Here is a 20220-nt window from a genome sequence, read left to right on the forward strand (position 1 = left end):
TAAGTGAATGATATTGTTCGCTTCTGTTTAATTATAGCCATCCAAAAAATGTGGATCGTATCTTACTTTTTATTAATTTTTATCTTAGATAGATGCGGCGTCAAATTTGTGCATACAAATTATTCCTTGAACCCTAAGGGTTAGATGACATTGGGATCAAGATGGCTTCCTGCAGTGATATGTTCTGTAAGGTTATGAGGTGTAGGGAGCGTGCGGTATGGGGAGTAATATAAATACTCCTCACTCAATTTTTCAAACTTAGGAACAATGGCCGAACACAATACATGTACTTCATTAACAAAAGGGCAGAAATCCCTCCCCCAATCACTATCATGGGAATACTGGACCTTAGAGCTGATTCTCAGCTATGCGCCAAGCATTTAGCCTTTTCAGACACAACCCCTGAGAAAAACTATCTTATCCAAAAGCAAGCTAAAAACCTCAGTCCAAACTGATAGAAAATAAAGCTGATAAATTTTGAAGGTTGTATAGAGATAATGTTACAATCAAGAGCCCATGAGCCTCGAAGCACAGACTGGTTCTTTGTGCCTTAAGTTTGCTTAGATTGCACTGTCATATTTTATACAAAGTAGAATTCACTCAACGTGATCTTGTATTAACGTGTAAAGTCGATGTACACAGATTTGGACGAGCTTAGCAAATAACAACTTTCCAGCACGTGATTATATTAATTTGGTGTATTATAATTTTAAAACTCAACACATAGTTTTGTAAACTCACCAACACGTGAACTCAGCAAATGGACGGTGACACTAATTTCCACGTGCATATTTGCCACTCAGCCGAACGTTAACCGTGCATTATGTTTGCGGCGCAATTTCCCAATTCACGCTGCTGTTATTAGTCAAGAACCATGAAATTTAGCAAACATGAATCTATTATGTTAGGTTCTTCGCCTACTTGATTACTTAACACAGTGGTTTCAAACTCAAATCACCACTAGGGCCACACAAGGCTAGTGCATTGGTCCAAGGGCCACAACACTGAAACCTTTTTATTTGCATTATTATTTTACAAATTCAGGGTATCGTTGCGTCTCGCAGGAAATAACTCCACAGGGCGCATGTCTGAGGCCCTGAATTAAACACTTTCTACGTGAAACACTTATGTTTACGTCTTTATTTTACATTTCGTTTTTGTCTTTTTTCGGCGATTTTGAGATCATGTCGCCCTACATTTAAACTTATATTTCTTCTGTGAACACACACACACACACATTATATATATATATATATATATATATATATATATATATATATATATATATATATCTTATCATTGTGTCACAGTCTATACGTCGTTTTACAGAATATACAATTGGCAATGCTCTTGATTACTCAATGGACTATGTTGTGAATGATACAAACTATCAAACTATATGAATCTTACTGGAAATATCTAGTTAACATTGTGTTTATTTTATTTTTCAGTGGCAATGATAAACGTAAATTACTAAAGGACATAGAACCCACATACGTCATAATTAAATGAGCATATTCAATCTCTTTCCAGAGCGCGTGACTTCAAAGTCACATGTCCATTCAATAAAAGAAACAATCAATAGACGTTCAAGACGACTGTAACTATTTGACATTTGTTTCCAGCTATTTTAAATAATAAGTAAATTCGGTCCTTCATTATTTTCTGGGAATCTGGAAAATCATTTTTATTGCTTTACCATAAAGTGTATTTGTTGTTTTGTGCTTGGATATCATTTGTTTTGCAGGGAATGAAAATATGAATATATATATTATTTGTGGCGATACAGTAAAGAAAATGGTTTACCTTTCGGAGTAATACTGGAAAAATTTAAATAACAAGCGTATGAACAACGTCTCATGTCACTTGTTTAGGCTCGAATAAACAGTAACACAAGAAAATATGAAAACAACAAGTTTTGAAAAATATACAATAAAATATTTCCCTGGAAAAATTCTGGAAAAATGAAAAAATATGAACTTACGGTTTGATAGAATCAAATCCAAATAATCCAAGAATAATTTTTTAGTAGTCCTAATAATAAAATGTCCAACTGATTTCACGTTCGAATCCCGACGAAGAATCCTAGATGGAAGACGATGACTTATGTTGCAATCTGTAGTGTTTAAGTCTACGGTTCCTTGTAGAAACAAGAATTATCACTCCGGTTTCTGATAGCTGAATAATTTTTTTATATAAAACAACTGTCCCTGTTCCACAATATTACATAAGCACACGTATTTTTCAGAAAAATAACAGAATTAATCCTTTTGAATCTAAGTAATTTGAAATAACTCCAAACCAAGTAATTTGAAATAACTCCAAACAGTTCAACATACAACTAACAGTTTAACAGCCCAGCTTCTACTGAGATTTATTCTCCAAAACTTGCGTTAAATCGTATTCTAAACGTAAACAAGAGGTCACGTGATCATCTTCTGGAAGCAAGTACCTGTTATAAGTCACGTACACTCAGTGTGACCCTGACGAAAGCCAACTATTTTAAAATAAAATAGAACTCGTTTACAAAGGTTGCTACGAATTCTGAAACAAGGTCAGAATTTAGATCAACACCTGGTATTTATAAACTAACAGTCAAGGTCAAACTATTTTCTAAAAAAAGCATCATGTCTAGTGATTAAATTTACTTTACAATATCATGTAATGTAAAATAAAAAAATTTAAATTTAAAACTGACAAACAATTAAGTTGAAATAAATATATATTAAATCAAATCTAATTAAATCAAATATACATAACAAACGTTTCGATGCTGAAGATGGACAGATAATAAATATGAGAGACCTATATGTTCTCCAATGAGGGTTTGTCCTGATTTCATATGCCGAGCCTAAAGGTAACAACATCTAAGTTAAGATTGTACCATATAACTATCAACATGCTAACATGGCCAGTCCTTACCGCCAGGTACATAGGCCGATGGCATTCAATATGGGAGAACCATGTGCATCCAAACACATAATTCTAGCGTTTTTGTAGTAATTTCTTCACGTGTGCTTGGGGTTTGAATATTTAAAAAAAGATTTTACTCTTTTATATAAAAACGGTGTTGTTTTCTTTTACTTTTTTGGCTCTTTTCTTTTTCTTCTGATATATATTTATGTTACATCTTCTCTAGCGGTCCGGTATCCGCCTCATTTTGACGCTAAATGTTTACTGAGGTCTTGTATTTGCCTCAGTTTGACGCTAAATGTCTACTGAGGTCCGGTATCTACCTCAGTTTGACGCGAAATGTCTACTGAGGTCTTGTATCTGCCTCAATTTGACGCGAAATGTCTACTGAGGTGTTGTATCTGCCTCATTTTGACGCGAAATGTCTACTGAGGTCTTGTATCTGCCTCAATTTGACGCGAAATGTCTACTGAGGTGTTGTATCTGCCTCATTTTGACGCGAAATGTCTACTGAGGTCTTGTATCTGCCTCATTTTGACGCGAAATGTCTACTGAGGTCTTGTATCTGCCTCATTTTGACGCGAAATGTCTACTGAGGTCTTGTATCTGCCTCAATTTGACGCGAAATGTCTACTGAGGTCTTGTATCTGCCTCATTTTGACGCGAAATGTCTACTGAGGTCTTGTATATGCCTCAATTTGACGCGAAATGTCTACTGAGGTGTTGTATCTGCCTCATTTTGACGCGAAATGTCTACTGAGGTCTTGTATCTGCCTCAATTTGACGCGAAATGTCTACTGAGATCTTTTGTATCTGCCTCAATTTGACGCGAAATGTCTACTGAGGTCTTGTATCTGCCTCATTTTGACGCGAAATGTCTACCGAGGTCTTGTTTCTGTCTCATTGTAGCACTAAGTACATATTGAGGTCTTGTTTATTCATTATTATGACACTAAATGCCTATTGAGGTTTTTGTCTCTGCCTCAATGTGACACTAAATGCCTATTGAAGTTTGAAGTAAATGAATTATACTTTAAAATTCTTCACTTTCACTTGGTGTCCATTATTTTCCTTTCAGAATTTATAACCCGAGTGTTTGTGATAATAATAAATTTGTGGACAAATCTCTACAAATTATTTGTGTACCTCAAATGAAGAATTAAAAAAAGCCAATAACTATGCCGGCAACACACGGCCGTCATTTCATCAATCAGTAAAATATAGTACCACATGTACGAGCACACATCGAACACGTGTCAAGATCAACATCATACGGTCAATAAAGAAGCATGTAGACCACAGTACTTAGCTAATCGGCTATTTAATGCATGTATACTTTAATAACCTTTTAGCTAAGTGGTGCTGGTCTCTCTGGCTGCCATAAAGACTAGAAATAACGATGCATCATCAGTTACCTTCTGATAACCATGTTTTATACGTGTACCCCTCTCAGCCCTACCCATAATATATTGCAAAGGTTTAATAATATGAAATTACAATTTATTCTATGAAATTACAATTTATTCGAGGTTTCTATACAAGTCCTAAATTTACCAAGCTTTCATGGATGAGGGGTTTCCAGTTCCATACTTATATCCCTTCAGGTATTACACCTGTTGGTCGGCTTTCTTTCCCTTCCCACCCTACTGAGTTTAATTTATTCAATCTTTTCTATAGGTCCTATTAGGTCGTGTTTTTCTAATTTGGTTTATAACATGGCTTTTATGTGTTGTTGTAACTAGATAGTAATTTATGCAATAGAGTGTGGCTCCTCTGGCAAGGGGAAGAAATATGTTGGTCACCTCAGTCATCAATGCCAGGGTCCACGCAAGGGGTCTACCTCAAGGTGTTGTTTTAATGTTTTTTCGTTACTTATATTGTACTCTGATCCATCCTGGCTCGTAAAGGTCAGTTTGTAGTGCTCTATCAATTCTTCTCTGTCTGTCTGGAAACCATTCTCTTTTTCCGCTGTTGCTTTTCCTCTGTATAAAAAATCACATAATTGTCGAACTAGGAAAATATGCATCTCAGACCACCAGATTCTAGTATCCTGTGTTCAACAATAACTGAGACACCGCCGCTGTTTCTAGCCTATCTGAACGCGTTGTTCTTATCACAGCAAATCATTTATGTATTCAAAAATGTATTAAATTCGCCTTTGCTACTCTCCATTGTTTTACATAAACTGTTGAATTTAGAACAATACTGGAAAAAACCTACATAACTGCCTACATTTCAAAAGACTTTTAATGTTCCATTGCAACATTTCAATGTTTAATTTGCTCAGTGTATCGACAAAAATACATACAATATTTACTATAAACGCAATAGGTACACGTGCGCTTCACGTGATTGACTTCGTCTTGGCTTACCCATTACAATCTCGACTCTTGAACACAAAAAACACAAAAGTGGAACACTGTAAATGAGTTCAGGGAGGAGATAAAGTATTCCTTGATAAACAAAGCAAGGTGTCGCATTTGCCAAGATCATGCAAAGCCAGTATGAAAATGTTTACGACTTGATGATCTTAAATCAAGAAAGCGAAAAGAGAAACAAAACCTACAAGTTTTGTGAAGTTCAAGAAATAATTTATTTCCCGAGAATACAAAGTGAAAATTTTAAATAAAAACTTACAGTATTGTGAATTAAATCGCAAATAGTCGTGCAAGTTATAACACAAGCCCAAATATATGAAGTTCCAATTGAATGTCATGAGTTTTCTAAATAAGTGTCAATATTGAATGCTCTGATGCGCATGTAGTATATAAAGTATTAACGTGCCAATAATATGGAAGATGGCGATGTGTTAAGTCTTTTGATGTATGACAATAATATAATCCAAATGTACTTGATTGAATTCACTATAATTCCAAAATAATAGTTTAGTTCGAAAATATTATTGAGCACTTTGTAATGCAAGTGTATAATAATTAGAATAAATAAATCCACTCAAATCAAAAAGTGAACACAACAGAAGACTAATTATGCTTCAGATATTAAGGTTTGCTTCTTTTCTGTTAATTCATTAATTCATCCTCCATTCAGTTACCCCCCGTCTCCACTGAACTGTCCAAACAAATGTTTTTCCTCTGGAAAAATATCTAAGTACAACACAAAATACGTCTACAGACTTTCAGCAGAATCATATCATATATGTATTGTCAGCAGATTTACTGCAGCATCTTGACTCTGTGTTGCAATTGACTGATTCATATTTTGCTGCAATGCTTCGTCAGTCTCTTCAGCGGATCTTTTCATAGCCTAAACGGATTACAAAGTTTCTCTTCCTGCTTGTCCAGGTCTATGCGTATGCTGATGTAAACGTCCAACAGTGTCTTGACCTATTACTTTGCTTTGCATACTGCTGTTTTTCGGTAACAGACTCTACATACTGAAAATTGTTTGTTGCTTAATTCTGTATGTGTGATGCATTATCTATGAATATCTGGATTTTGACACTTGAGAAATACAGTGAATGTAGAAATACCGTAAATGTAGAAATGAAATACCGTGAATGTAGAAATACTGTGAATGTAGTCCATATTTACACTATCAATATCTTCTGTATAGTGCTAAATGAAGCGATAACTATGCTATAACGTCTTGTTTATGTCGCCACTTATTTCCTAGTTATCTCGTATATTCCTAAAAAATGGATGACCAATCTTTGGAAAGATAATACCTCTACCACACCCATATAAATTTAGTGAAGTGTTACCTGATGAAAACTGCACGCTTGGATAACTGCTTTATTTTTAATTCATAATGCATTTTGTCATTTTTAGGGACAATGTTCGAGAGTAGCCGTACTGATGCTTCACAAACTGGTCATATTTTGGCGGACGAACATCCGGTTAGCGAAGAACAGATTCTTTCAAAATTAGAAGAATTACAGGATAGCCAACCCGAGGTCAGTGACGGTTCCACAATGAAATATCTGCAATTTTAAATATTTAATTTTTAATCCTGCAATTTTGCACTTTAAGGCAGAAGCAATCATTCGGTTTCAACAATCTCAAACTGTTGGTTACGTCATTTGTTCTGATGATACTTCATCTAGCCATTTTGACTTCCTAGGGTTATTTTGATGAAATGGTAATCAAGCGCTTGAGGTCAGTTAAAATAGACATATATCCTTGTATTTTCTATCATGCTATTGAAAAGGCCAAGATAAGGTGGCAGACGATATTTTCATAAAATGCCCTCTGAAACTTAAGGTGGCACAGGAAAATTTAGCAAACTGGCCATATGAAACTTATCAACATAAGCTTGTGATGCGATTTGATCAGATATTATTATTATTTAATAATTAAATCTATCGATATATTTGTGAATTAAGTGTTTCACCCTTTTGTTGCTTTTTGCGAATTAAGTGTTTCGCTCTTGTGTTGTTACTGAAATTGATGTAAGACGTGTATAAGAGTTTGTCACCCAGAACAGTTAGTTCAAGACCGGAAGAAGGTCTTGCAAACGACCTTTATGGTAACTATTTTGAATTGCATCAAGCTGTTTAGTAGACCACTTTTCAAAGCTGTCGCCTAGAGAAAGGGCTTACGTTTGTCTTAAAAGACTTTCAGACGTAAATGCATATACAAATTTGACTTTGGGGTACATAAACTTCTTTTTTCTATGTTCCTCCATTGACATGGGTTTTTTTGATAATGATCTGCAGTTGTGACCTCACATGTACATTTTATTTTTTTAATGAATTTTTACAGTAGGTAGGTGAATGCGACATTTACTTTGTGTATACTAGTTTTCCATTGCACCTTAAAGATTAGATAAGAATGGAAATACACATGATTCCGGCAGCGATTTATTCTGAAAGAGTATGAGCTGGAGAAAGCCCTACTTTCCAGTAACCACATAACACTTAATTTTAGTCTGCACTTTCAGCAACATTTCCTCTTGACGGCGTTTGTGCCAAATGGGAATATTTTACCAAATACACGGAAGGAGAAAAAAACGAAGTCTTTACTAATAATCACAGAGCGTAATGATTATAATCTTGCAAGGTAACACGTGACGTCACAATGAAGAGCCTCTGAGCCTCTAAACGCAGTCTAGTTCATTTTGCCTTAATCATGCTTCGATTGTAATTGATCGTGATAGATACAAGGTAAAATACAGTCAATGTGCTCTTGCGTTAACGCACGAAGTCGAAATCGATATACTGTGATTTGGATGAGCCTCGGATATAAACATGTTCCGGCAGCGATGTAGTCTGAGAGCTCTGAGATATAGAATCCATGTTGGGGTTTGGACCGAGACAAGGAAATCCAAGTCATGGGGTTACATTATTCGTCTCCCCACGATGCTTGCCTATGGGGGGAGACATAATGTAACCCAGCGACTGGGATTTCCTTGTATCGGTACAAAACCCAACGTAGATTTGTCTGACCCAATAATTTCCTTTAAAGTTAAAAACTTCTCACTTTTGCAATATAGTTCACGCACAAATGTTTACATGCAATGCATTAATACAGATATGTTTATGAGGACTGTGGCGTGACCGTGTCATCCTAAATACAGTTTTTATTCGTGAGCCAAATAAACAACAACATAAAACGTTGCATAGTATGGGTGAGAAGAGTGGGGATTGCGTGAACGCTGGGAGAGACAACGTAAAATTGAGTGGTTGCGACATTTGTCTCCTTTTAAATAACGGAAAAGAATAGCTCTCTTAGAATTTTAATAATAGGAATAACAGTTATATGAAAGAAAGTCATAAGTTTAGTGAAATGTATACGAGTCTTTAGCCATTTACGACTGGTTGTAAATAGACAACACACGTTGTTTTGTTGAAAACTGATATGATCTGAACAACTGTGTTATTACTGAAAAACATCACTTACCAGCATATCTTTTCTTTGTAAATTTTAACATATGATATATATTACCTTCATCCTGTGCAAATTTGAATGTTTAAAAGCTCATTTTCTTATGTAATATTCAATTAGGCTAAGGTATATTTTGCATGCTATTCTATGTAACGGTCCTATCTTGACGCGTTAAAAACAGCAAACGAACAACGGAGCGTAAAAATGTCTATTATATCACTATATTTTGAAAGATAATTCGTCAAGCCCTCGACCTGCGAAATTTTATCGTATGCCAGAGGGGTTCAGCACATGAGGCTATACAGCAATGCATTTAAATATTGATTCTCATTTTTACAAGCCCTGTTTTCCCAAAAAGGTCATGTGTTCGTCTTCCTGATATAGACGACTACAATATCAAAAGTGAAAGAATCCATTTATTGGAATGAAGAAGAAAAGTTCACACTTTCTTGTCTGTAAAATTAAAGAAAATTCACCAGTGATGCACAAGACAGAAGCTTTGTCAGTGACAGTGTTTTCCATCTTTTAAGACCTAAGAGAGTGGTATTAAGTTCTTTGTGTCGGCTGAATAAATAAAATGCATAAATGCTTGGGGTTTAAAGAAAGCTTTTTGTATTACGTGAATCACTCAATGACAAAGACCAGTGTTTTCTGCCACATACAGTTAAAAAAAAGGCAGATTGGTCTTAAATAGAAAAGATTTCCAAATGTAGCCCGTCACGTTAAACTGGATTACAAAAGTTATTTGCTGTAGCTAATAAATGCACTTTACATGTAGCCTGTATAAAAAACATATTAGCTGTGCAATTAAATTAGCTAGGTCATTCATTAATTTGGTACGTTTGTCTACATTGAGAGGCCGGGTATGTATATAGTAAGGCTTTCGCCATTTAAAAAGGTCTATATGAATATACTGATGTTCAGGTTTGCATTAATCCGGACTGAAACCAATATAATATTGGTTCTGATCTAAACCCATTATAATTTTGGTTCTGATCTGAATCCAATACGATTTCGGTTCTGAATACATTAGGATTGCGATCTCGTTTAACTGTGCATGGCAATTTACTACAGGAATAGGGCTGTGACTAAGCCGGCTCGATCCTTGTAATAACAGTTTTGATTTTATGCCGCTATAGTTACATTAGGTATGTCGTTACATTAGGTATGTTGTTAAATAAGGCATATCGTTAAATAAGGCATGTCGTTAGTTAGGTATGTCGTTACATTAGGTATGTCATTACATTAGGTATGTTGTTAAATAAGGCATATCGTTAGTTAGGTATGTCGTTACATTAGGTATGTTGTTAAATAAGGCATATCGTTAAATAAGGCATATCGTTAGTTAGGTATGTCGTTACATTAGGTATGTTGTTAAATAAGGCATATCGTTAAATAAGGCATATCGTTAGTTAGGTATGTCGTTACATTAGGTATGTTGTTAAATAAGGCATATCGTTAGTTAGGTATGTCGTTACATTAGGTATGTTGTTAAATAAGGCATATCGTTAGTTAGGTATATCGTTACATTAGGTATGTCGTTACATTAGGTATGTTGTTAAATAAGGCATGTCGTTAGTTTGGTAATATGGGTAAGATTTTAAATGTATGCCTGTATCGAACTTTGCATTAAATTTCCTTTGAAAGCATTACAGCCACATGCATCTAATTCTGAGGAGAGATGAAATAAGAACATTCATAATGAGTGAGATGATACATGTGATTGCACTCCTGCAACGTTTTGGGTGCAATACATATGTAACACGGGATTTTGCTAACTTTACAAGTCAGCGACTTTTATAATGTCCTGACTTTGCTGTAATAATGACACAGTTAAAAGCAATATATATTTTATTGCTATTATTCTTTTTGTTACGAATGCTAGTATTATTATTATCGTCATTACTATTAGTAGAACAAGAACAAATCTTGATAAAATAAGGTGCCCTTTCGAGACAGATATACATGTTTAAATTACCCTTTTTGAGTGAAACGTGCCCTTTTTATAGAATACTGGTAGAAATTATATAATATATATATGCAATTTGTTTTATGCAAATCAGTTTTCCTAAAGTTTGAGTTTATCATGGTCTTCGTCAGGGGAAGACAATTCCATCTACAACACAAGCACTAAACGTAACACCAGAGAGAAATTCAATTTGGGCAATCACAGACCATTTAGCAATTTACCTTGAACCTCCAAAATGTTTTGAAAAGTTTCAGAATAATCAGGTACATGTACATTTTGATAGCATTATTCATTGCTTTCCATCTGCTTTTTAAAAAGGATATTGATGTAAAAAACTATCGAAACTGGTGGAGAACTGGAGGGACGCACTGGACAATGGCTAAAATATTGGTGCAGTACTAATGGGCTATCCAAGGCCCTCGAAAGTCTTCGGTAAAAATGAAAAAAAAAAATGAAAGCCTGCAGCACTGATCTAAACTCGATCAAACTAATAGAAAAGCCTTTGGTATAAGCGAAAATAACCCGTTAAGCTGAAGCTAGGTTCCTCAAATAATAACTGGGATATAACATCCAAAAGCATACTACAAGGCCCAGTGTTCAATATCTTCATAAATTACATATTCTGCTTGCCAAAACAAGCAACACTATAATTATACGGATGACAATGCTATAACTTATTTCCATAAATATCCAAATTATGTATTTGCTGTGACAGCAGGATACAGACTGAGTGGTTGGCAGCAAATATAATGCAAGCAAACTCTAAGAAATTCCAAGCTATTATTCTTGGCCACAAGGAACAAAAGTAACCAAAACTACGAAACACCATGTGAAGATTCTGTGAAATTCCTGGTAGTATATATTGATTCTCAACTAAATTGTAGCAAAAACATAGCTAAAGTCTGTCAAAAAGGAACAAGACAATTCCAACATCTCGCAAATTCTCAACCACTAACCACAAGTCTTATTAATAAAAATTCTTGAATAAAAGTCAGTTCAAGCCCCGAAGAGATCCAAAATTGAAGGCTATGACGTGTCGGTTATAGCCTGCGAAGTGCCGATGTGTCAACATTTTCTTGTTGAATCACAGAAATTGTATTCAAGGTTTGAATTCAGTATAAATTCAAATGAATATCTTTATCCAAGAATTTTATCAGAACAGTTTTGTATTTCCAGAGAAAACAATCACTTGAATTCAATAATTTGAAGAAAATAAAATTCAGCCCAAACTGGTCACAACGTATTACAACTTAAAAGTGCTCGATTTTAAAGCACGATTGGTAAAATCCTTACAGTCACAAGATAATATACTCGTGTCACAATTAGCATTTTCTAAAAGCAACCATTACCTAATGGAAAATAACCCCCTAGAATGATCTAAAGAGCCTTCTTTATTTACAACACAATAGCCTACAAAATTCATTTAGGAATCTCCAAAACCCCGACCCTGATCAAAATATTTACTCCTTTGTTTACCTGAATAATAATCATGTTAATAAGCTCATACACAGAATAATGAGGCTATTAGTTGTTTGAGTAAATGAAAAATAAAATATTTTTAGAAAAAGGTCTATCGGGTCAAGCAGAAATGACCTCAATTTATGACAAGGTCAAGTCCAGCAAACAATGTTACATTGCAGTAACATGTAATGAAAGAAAATTTAAAACAAGCAAACAATTACATTAAATATACATGAACACTTCCCATCATAACAGCAGTCAATGACACTTTAGCTTCACTGAGAAGGACATAAAATCCTACTACCATGATGCTGTTTTTTGGTAATCATTGTATTCGTTCTTAACTTTTAGTGCCCTCATTTCTGTCCTGATGTCACTTTTTTGTTGCACTTTTATGAGAGTATATATATATGTGTGTTGGCAAATTTTCCTGACATACATACGTATATGCATATGTGTTTGTATTTATGTATATTTGTATGTATGGACTGACGTATGTTTGTATGGCAGGAGAATGTACCAACCTCGTTAATATTCATAAAGGATATGCAATATTGAACTGGTCCCATTTATCATTCAGTTAAATATCAAACCTGACATGAGACAGTTCAAGCGTGTTTCTATGCATCTGACACTGTTCTATATATTATAGTGATGGGTGACAGCACTGCGTCGTTATTGCCTCTCATGAGATGTGCAGTCATTGCATCGGTGTTTATTACTAAAACGCTTCGCTCTTGGATTTTGTCTTGATTCGAGCAGACTTTAATTATTGTTAATAACAATGTTCATGTCGCTTCTTTCCAAAATTTCTTTAATGTAGAAAATGAAGTTCAAAATTTGTACATTTATCTAACGCTATAATTTTAGTCTAAGATGTCCTTAATTCAGTTGCCATCAATTCCAGTTACATTGTTACGCCATATGTGAAAACAGTTTAGGAGGCTCCAGTTATTATTCGTTAAAAGTGGGGTAATGAAATATGCCAAGTGATAAATGTTGACATTAACTGACCTTGCAACTCAAGTTGTGGTAACAATTTATTAGACGTATAACTTTCATATCTCATTAAATTTTCTTTTCGATCATGAGTGATCTCTGAAACCGTCGCTAAATCACAGTTGTGAAGTCTGTACTTGCAGGTTGACGTTTTGACTCGAGTTATTAGCAATACTGTACAAATTAAATAGTTTTGTTTGCATGTTTTTCTTTATTTCTTATAGACAAAAGGTGGAGATTTCAACAACTTAAGAAGAAATAGCCCAACAGTTGATCTATCAAAACACAGCCAGCATATATATCATTAATTAAAGAGAGACTGAATAGACACACATAATTAAAAATGCTCCATAATTTTTGTCACTTTGAATTTTGAAAAGGAAAAAGCAAATGATATGAAGATTACTTCTAGAAATAGGTTTGTTTTAATTTCGTACTTACGACGTTCTGGTACCTACGTCATCTCCTCTGTTTTGTGCTTAACTTCTGTCATGTTTTGTGTCTACGTCCTCTCTGTTTTGGGCCTAACTTCTGTCCTGTTTTGTGTCCACGTCCTCTCCTCTGTTTTGGGCCTAACTTCTGTTCTGTTTTGCGTCTACGTAATCTACTGTTTTGGGCCTAACTTCTGTCCTGTTTTGTGTCTACGTAATCTACTCTGCTTTCAGCTTACCTTGCTTACCCTGTTTTGTCTCTACTGGTTTCTTACTGTTTTGTGTCTACGTGGTCAACTCTGTTTTGTATCTACTGTTTTGTGTCTACGTTCCTTACTGTTTTGTCTTTTCTGTATTGGATCTGCGTATTCTACTACACATAAACATCTACACATATACACTACAAATACAGTATTTCTTTCACGCTCTAAGCATTGGTCGCTTGGTATGGTATGATCGCATGGAATGAAAATAAGATTCTCATAATCTCATGGAATGAAAATAAGATTCCAATAATCTCATGGAATGAAAATAAGAATCCCATAATCTCATGGAATGAAAATGAGAATCCCATAATCTCATGGAATGAAAATAAGATTCCCATAATCTCATGGAATGAAACTAAGAATCCCATAATCTCATGGAATGAAAATAAGATTCCCATAATCTCATGGAATGAAAAAAAGAATCCCATAATCTCATGGAATGAAAATAAGATTCCAATAATCTCATGGAATGAAAATAAGAATCCCATCATCTCATGGAATGAAAATAAGAATCCCATAATCTCATGGAATGAAAATAAGAATCCCATCATCTCATGGAATGAAAATAAGAATCCCATAATCTCATGGAATGAAAATAAGAATCCCATAATCTCATGGAATGAAAATAAGATTCCCATAATCTCATGGAATGAAAATAAGAATCCCATAATCTCATGGAATGAAAATAAGAATCCCATAATCTCATGGAATGAAAATAAGATTCCCATAATCTCATGGAATGAAACTAAGAATCCCATAATCTCATGGAATGAAAATAAGATTCCCATAATCTCATGGAATGAAAATAAGAATCCCATAATCTCATGGAATGAAAATAAGATTCCAATAATCTCATGGAATGAAAATAAGAATCCCATCATCTCATGGAATGAAAATAAGAATCCCATAATCTCATGGAATGAAAATAAGAATCCCATCATCTCATGGAATGAAAATAAGAATCCCATAATCTCATGGAATGAAAATAAGAATCCCATAATCTCATGGAATGAAAATAAGATTCTCATAATCTCATGGAATGAAAATAAGAATCCCATAATCTCATGGAATGAAAATAAGAATCCCATAATCTCATGGAATGAAAATAAGATTCCAATAATCTCACTAAATCAAAATGACCAAATTGTACTCAACTGAACAACATAATCAATTGAAACAAACATGCTCGGTCATTTGTACAGTCGTATGATTTCAGAAATATTTGTAAAAACTTGCAAATGTGTCCACTGACAAATCACAGTTATCCAGCATTGTTGGGTTGGCTCACGCTTGTATAGGCCGCACACACCCTTCATGGATCCACCATGTGCACAACTTAAATTAGCGGTTTCGTCTTTATATGGCCTTGATGGTTGCATCGTCTTCCATATCCATATAGACACACAGACGGCCAAACAGACAGCCTGATATACCCGCATACACATGCTCACAGACAGCACACTGTTATCCGGAATTGGGTTGGCCCACTTGTATTGGCCACGCCTATCCTTCATGGATCCCCCATGCACACAGATATACGAATAAACCTACATACAGACAGCTACAATAAAACTAAGCTGGTCATAATAATAGATACGTAAATAAAATCTATAGATAATACTACTAAATTAACCCCTAATAACAATTTGTAACAATTTAAATGTTCACGACGTTTCAAATCCGCATAGTAGCAAATACATCCATACACGATACGACATTAAAAACTGAATATGCTTCACGTATAAAATAAAATACAAATGTAATACTTACCCTATGGCTGGAGAAAAGAAATGGAGAACGTTCACTCCTTGACAAGATCCAAAGACCATTGTGTCAGAAAACAAACTTACCTTAAATCTACAGGAGAACGAGTATTGGTAAGGGTAACATACCCGTGCATACTGTGCTTTTAGTGTCTCTCACCAAAAGGGATCTACAATATTCACTCTAGTTCAGTTGCTTACCTAGAAAAACAACTATCCACCCTAGGCAACGTTGAACGCAGGTACGTTCTAAGGTGAACCCAAACTTATTTCTTGCCTTGCTCAGTGACAGTAGTCTACTCTGTTTTCGGTCACTAGTCTACTCTTTGTTTGGTCTTTTACTCTGTTTTGAGTTTACGTAGTCAACGCTGTTTTGGGTTTACTAATCTGCTGTTTTTGTTTACCAAGACTAATCTGTTCTGGATTTACAAGTATACTGTATTGTGTTTACGTAGTCTACTCTGTTTGGGGTCACTAGTCTCCTCTGTTTTGGTTGTAGTAGTCTACTCTGTTTTGTTTAGACGTAGCCCAACTCTGTGTTCTGTTTGCATAGCCCATCTCTGTTATTTTTAACGAAGTTAAATATAAAACGATCCTCAAAGCTTTTTGGTAATTTTGTCATTTATTCCAATCATTTGATTTGTAAATGTATAGCTGTTTGAAAGATGCTTGGTACTTGTTTTCTTTCTTATTTTTCTTTAAATCTTGCTACACTGCAGGCCAAATAGTTATATTAGATTTAAAAGATTTACAATTTGACGGCCACTTTTTCGTTTCAGTAAACATTTTACTTTTCTTTTGACGCTTTTCCCCAGCATTTTGTGAATCTGTTTCCAATAGTTCCTGTTTGCCAGCACAAACGTCAGCGTGTGACCGAATCTTACTTAATATTGTAGCTTAAGAAATAATGCTACATGTGCTCCAATAGTAACAGGCCATGCTTCATGTAACACATGTTAACGAAACTTTGTATCAGTTTTAAGGCTTCAGAAGTTCGTAATTTCCCTTCGAAATTAAAAATCCGGTAGACATAAAGTAGAGAATCATGATGAACTGCAACAACCTAAATGTCTTTATCACATCATTAATTTTAATGTTTGAAGAATGTTCTTTCAAATCACAAGATGTTTCGTTCCTTAGAAGTTTTGTACATTTGAAAGTCCCATCTCATATATCACTCCATATCTCTTATATATGTGTTCAAGATGTTATTGTGACTTTAATGAAGTCTGATGGCACCAAAGCGACAGGGAAAGACGAGGTGTCAACAAAAATACTCAGACTGACGCCTCAATTTACCGCCCTTTCTGTCGCTTGCTTGGTAAAAACGAGTACAAATACAGAACATTTTCTAACCATTTAAAAGTAGCCAAAACTGTTCCCAGTTTTGAAACAAGGTGGTAGATCGTTAGCAAACAATTATTGACCTGAATTCAATTTTCCAGTCTTATCTCAACGTTTTGATAAAACATCGCTCTTCTTCTTCGCCGATTTGTAAAGAAATATATTCTTCTACATAACTCACAATCAGGCTTCAGAATAAAGCATGCATGCCAGTCTGCCGTCAACGAGTTGTTAGATACACGGTTAACAGTTGGGGGAAAATGATAAGAGTGATTTATATACACCTAAAATAATAGTTTGAGTATAAAAGTGATCGTAAAGGCTCTTTCTCCTTTTCATTATTGATTTAAAATATAAAAGCCATTAAGGCTGATGCTTTTGCTTACAGACCATCAGTGTAGAAACAATTTCCTTGAATACAATGGTCAACAGGACATTGATGTTCTTATACTATGGAGAGAAACGAGAAAAGTGCCATTAAGCACAGATGAATACTAACGGCAAGGCGATCGAATCAAGGGAAAATATAAACAAATTCGAGGATATTAATATATTTTTAGGAAACAAAACTTTGAATGACCCTGAAGTCGCCAATTTCTAAGGTCGGTAAAATTACCCCCCGATTGACCCGTTAAGCCACCGCCTTCTAGGAAGTCTTCTAAGACTTGGAAAAGGGAAAGATAAAGGAAGAGAATTTAGGGGCAACGGTGGTATCAAGAGAGATACAAGGAGACAGATAAAGAAGGTGAGAGAGTAAATAAAGACCTCCTAGGGCTCGGCGTGACCAGCCGATTTGTCGGAACCGGGCCCATCCCGACCACCCGTCTAAGAGAAGTAGAGGCCAAAGTAGTGTATTGCAGGGAAAGCCACTGCTCAACTACCAGGATCCTTTCCTCCCCCGACACGGGACGCAACCCACGGCAAACAGGTTGCCTCTACTTAGTCGCCTTTTACGACACGTAGCGAGGCACGTCGGGCCAATTCTACAACCCCGGACCCGCAGGGGGATGGTAATTTTATCAACTGAGTATGGCATCTGTGTATCCCTGACACTTGAAAAGTGTCCCCTTGTTGGGCTCCTTGGTGGGTGGGGAGCACGGGTGCTGAATTTTTAATCTAGCCAAAATGGATATTTCCAAAAAAAATCAAAATAAACGTACCAAAACTTTATCTGACTCGGACGACGAACCATGTAGTGTGGACACATTTCCACGCTTCATGGTAATACAGTCTAAAGATGCCGCAAAATCCCTTGCTTCACTCTCTCCGTTTGTGATTGAGAAAACAATTACAGGTTTGATTGGTAAGCCAATGATCGTCAAAAAAATGAAATCGGGTTGCCTTCTCGTGGAATGTGAGCGACGAGGTCAGTCAGACAATATCGGGAAAATAAAAACTTTCTTCGATATTCCAGTGACCTCATTCGCTCACACCACACTGAATACGTCCAAAGGCGTGATTCGCTGTCGTGACTTGGCTGGAGTCACCGACGCAGATATCATCGAAGGAATGAAAAGTGAAGGTGTCACTGCAGTCCGTCGAATACGTATCAAACGTAATAATAACCTGCAGGACACCAACACCATTGTACTCACCTTCAACAAGCCAACTGTACCCAAAGTGGTCAAGGTTGGCTTCTTGCAAGTGAAGGTTGACATCTACATTCCAAACCCCCTTCGATGTTACAAATGTCAAAAATACGGCCATCACGAAGACCGCTGCTCTAAAACCCAAATATGTGGCCGATGCGGAGAAAATTCTCATCAGGAAGCTGACTGTAGAGCAACTCCGCATTGTGTCAACTGTGGAAAAGAGCACCACGCAAATTCCAAGGATTGCGATACCTGGAAACAGGAGAAGGAAATTCAGAGGGTAAAATACACAAATAATATTCCCTATCCAGAAGCCAGAAAAATTATACAGGCAAAAACAGCCCATCCTGGCCCATCCTTCTCCACTGTAGTGAAGAGCAATCCTAAAACAACGAAGGACGCTCAAACACAAACAGAAGCACCCGATTCAACACCATGCTCAAACACCCCTCATTACCAATCACAGAGAAACACGGCATCTACACAAACTACATTCAGCAATACCCAACAAACTAAATCACCAAAAAACAAAAATAAATCTCACGGAAACAGGCAACAAAAGGGGTCAGATGACCCCATCAAACTTTATAACAGGTTTGGAGACATCGAGAGCATGGATGCAGAAGAATCTGCTCCATGCGCTCAAGGGAACTCCAGACCTACAAACAAAAAATTCACCCCCGTACTTCCTCCAGAGAAATAACAAAACAAATTCCCTCTGCGAAAGGTCTAACCTAGCTCCACAATCTTTAATTTAAATTTATAATGAAAAACACTATCATACAATGGAATTGTCGAGGACTTAAAGCAAATTACAATGATCTTCTCCTGCTTTTAAACGAACATGATCCTGCGGTAGTATGCCTTCAAGAAACCTTCTTGAAAGATACGGACAACATCACATTTAAAAACTACTCCCTGTTTAACACCTGCTCTCCAAATGTTGATAGGGCATCAGGAGGAGTTTCTGTTATTGTGAACAACAGAGCTCCTCATAGTTTCATTCCTTTAAACACCAGTTTACAAGCCATTGCTGTAAGCGTCACTCTACATCGAGTGATTACATTTTGCTCTATTTATTTACCACCAAACACTAACCTAGTACCGAACAAACTCGATAATCTTGTTCAACAGCTTTCCGCACCCTTTGTTTTACTCGGGGATTTTAATGCCCATAACATTTTATGGGGATCGAATCATGTAAGTGACAGAGGTCACAAAGTTGAAGACTTTATTTCTAGACACGATCTGTGTCTATATAATACCAAAACACCTACATATTTACACCCAGGCACGGGTACATACACATGCATCGATTTGACAATTTGTTCTCCTTCGCTGCTTTTGGACTATGAATGGAAGGTCGCTGATGACCTTCACAGCAGCGATCACTTCCCAATCTCCCTTGTAAATCATAACTCTACAATTGATGAAGTAATTCCACAATGGAATTTAAAGAAGGCCGACTGGGCCAAATTCGAAACACTCTGTAAAACCAGGCTGAATGAGGATACCGTTTTCAATGTTAACGACCCCATTCAGCATTTTACATCTATTTTAACCGCCATTGCAGAAGAATCTATCCCCAAGTCCTCAGCAAACTGTAAAAGAACCCTAAAACCTTGGCTCAGTAAGGAAT

The sequence above is a fragment of the Sinohyriopsis cumingii genome, chromosome 5 (genome assembly GCF_028554795.1).
Source record: "Sinohyriopsis cumingii isolate HCF-2022 chromosome 5, ASM2855479v2, whole genome shotgun sequence".
Taxonomy (NCBI): Eukaryota; Metazoa; Mollusca; class Bivalvia; order Unionida; family Unionidae; genus Sinohyriopsis; species Sinohyriopsis cumingii.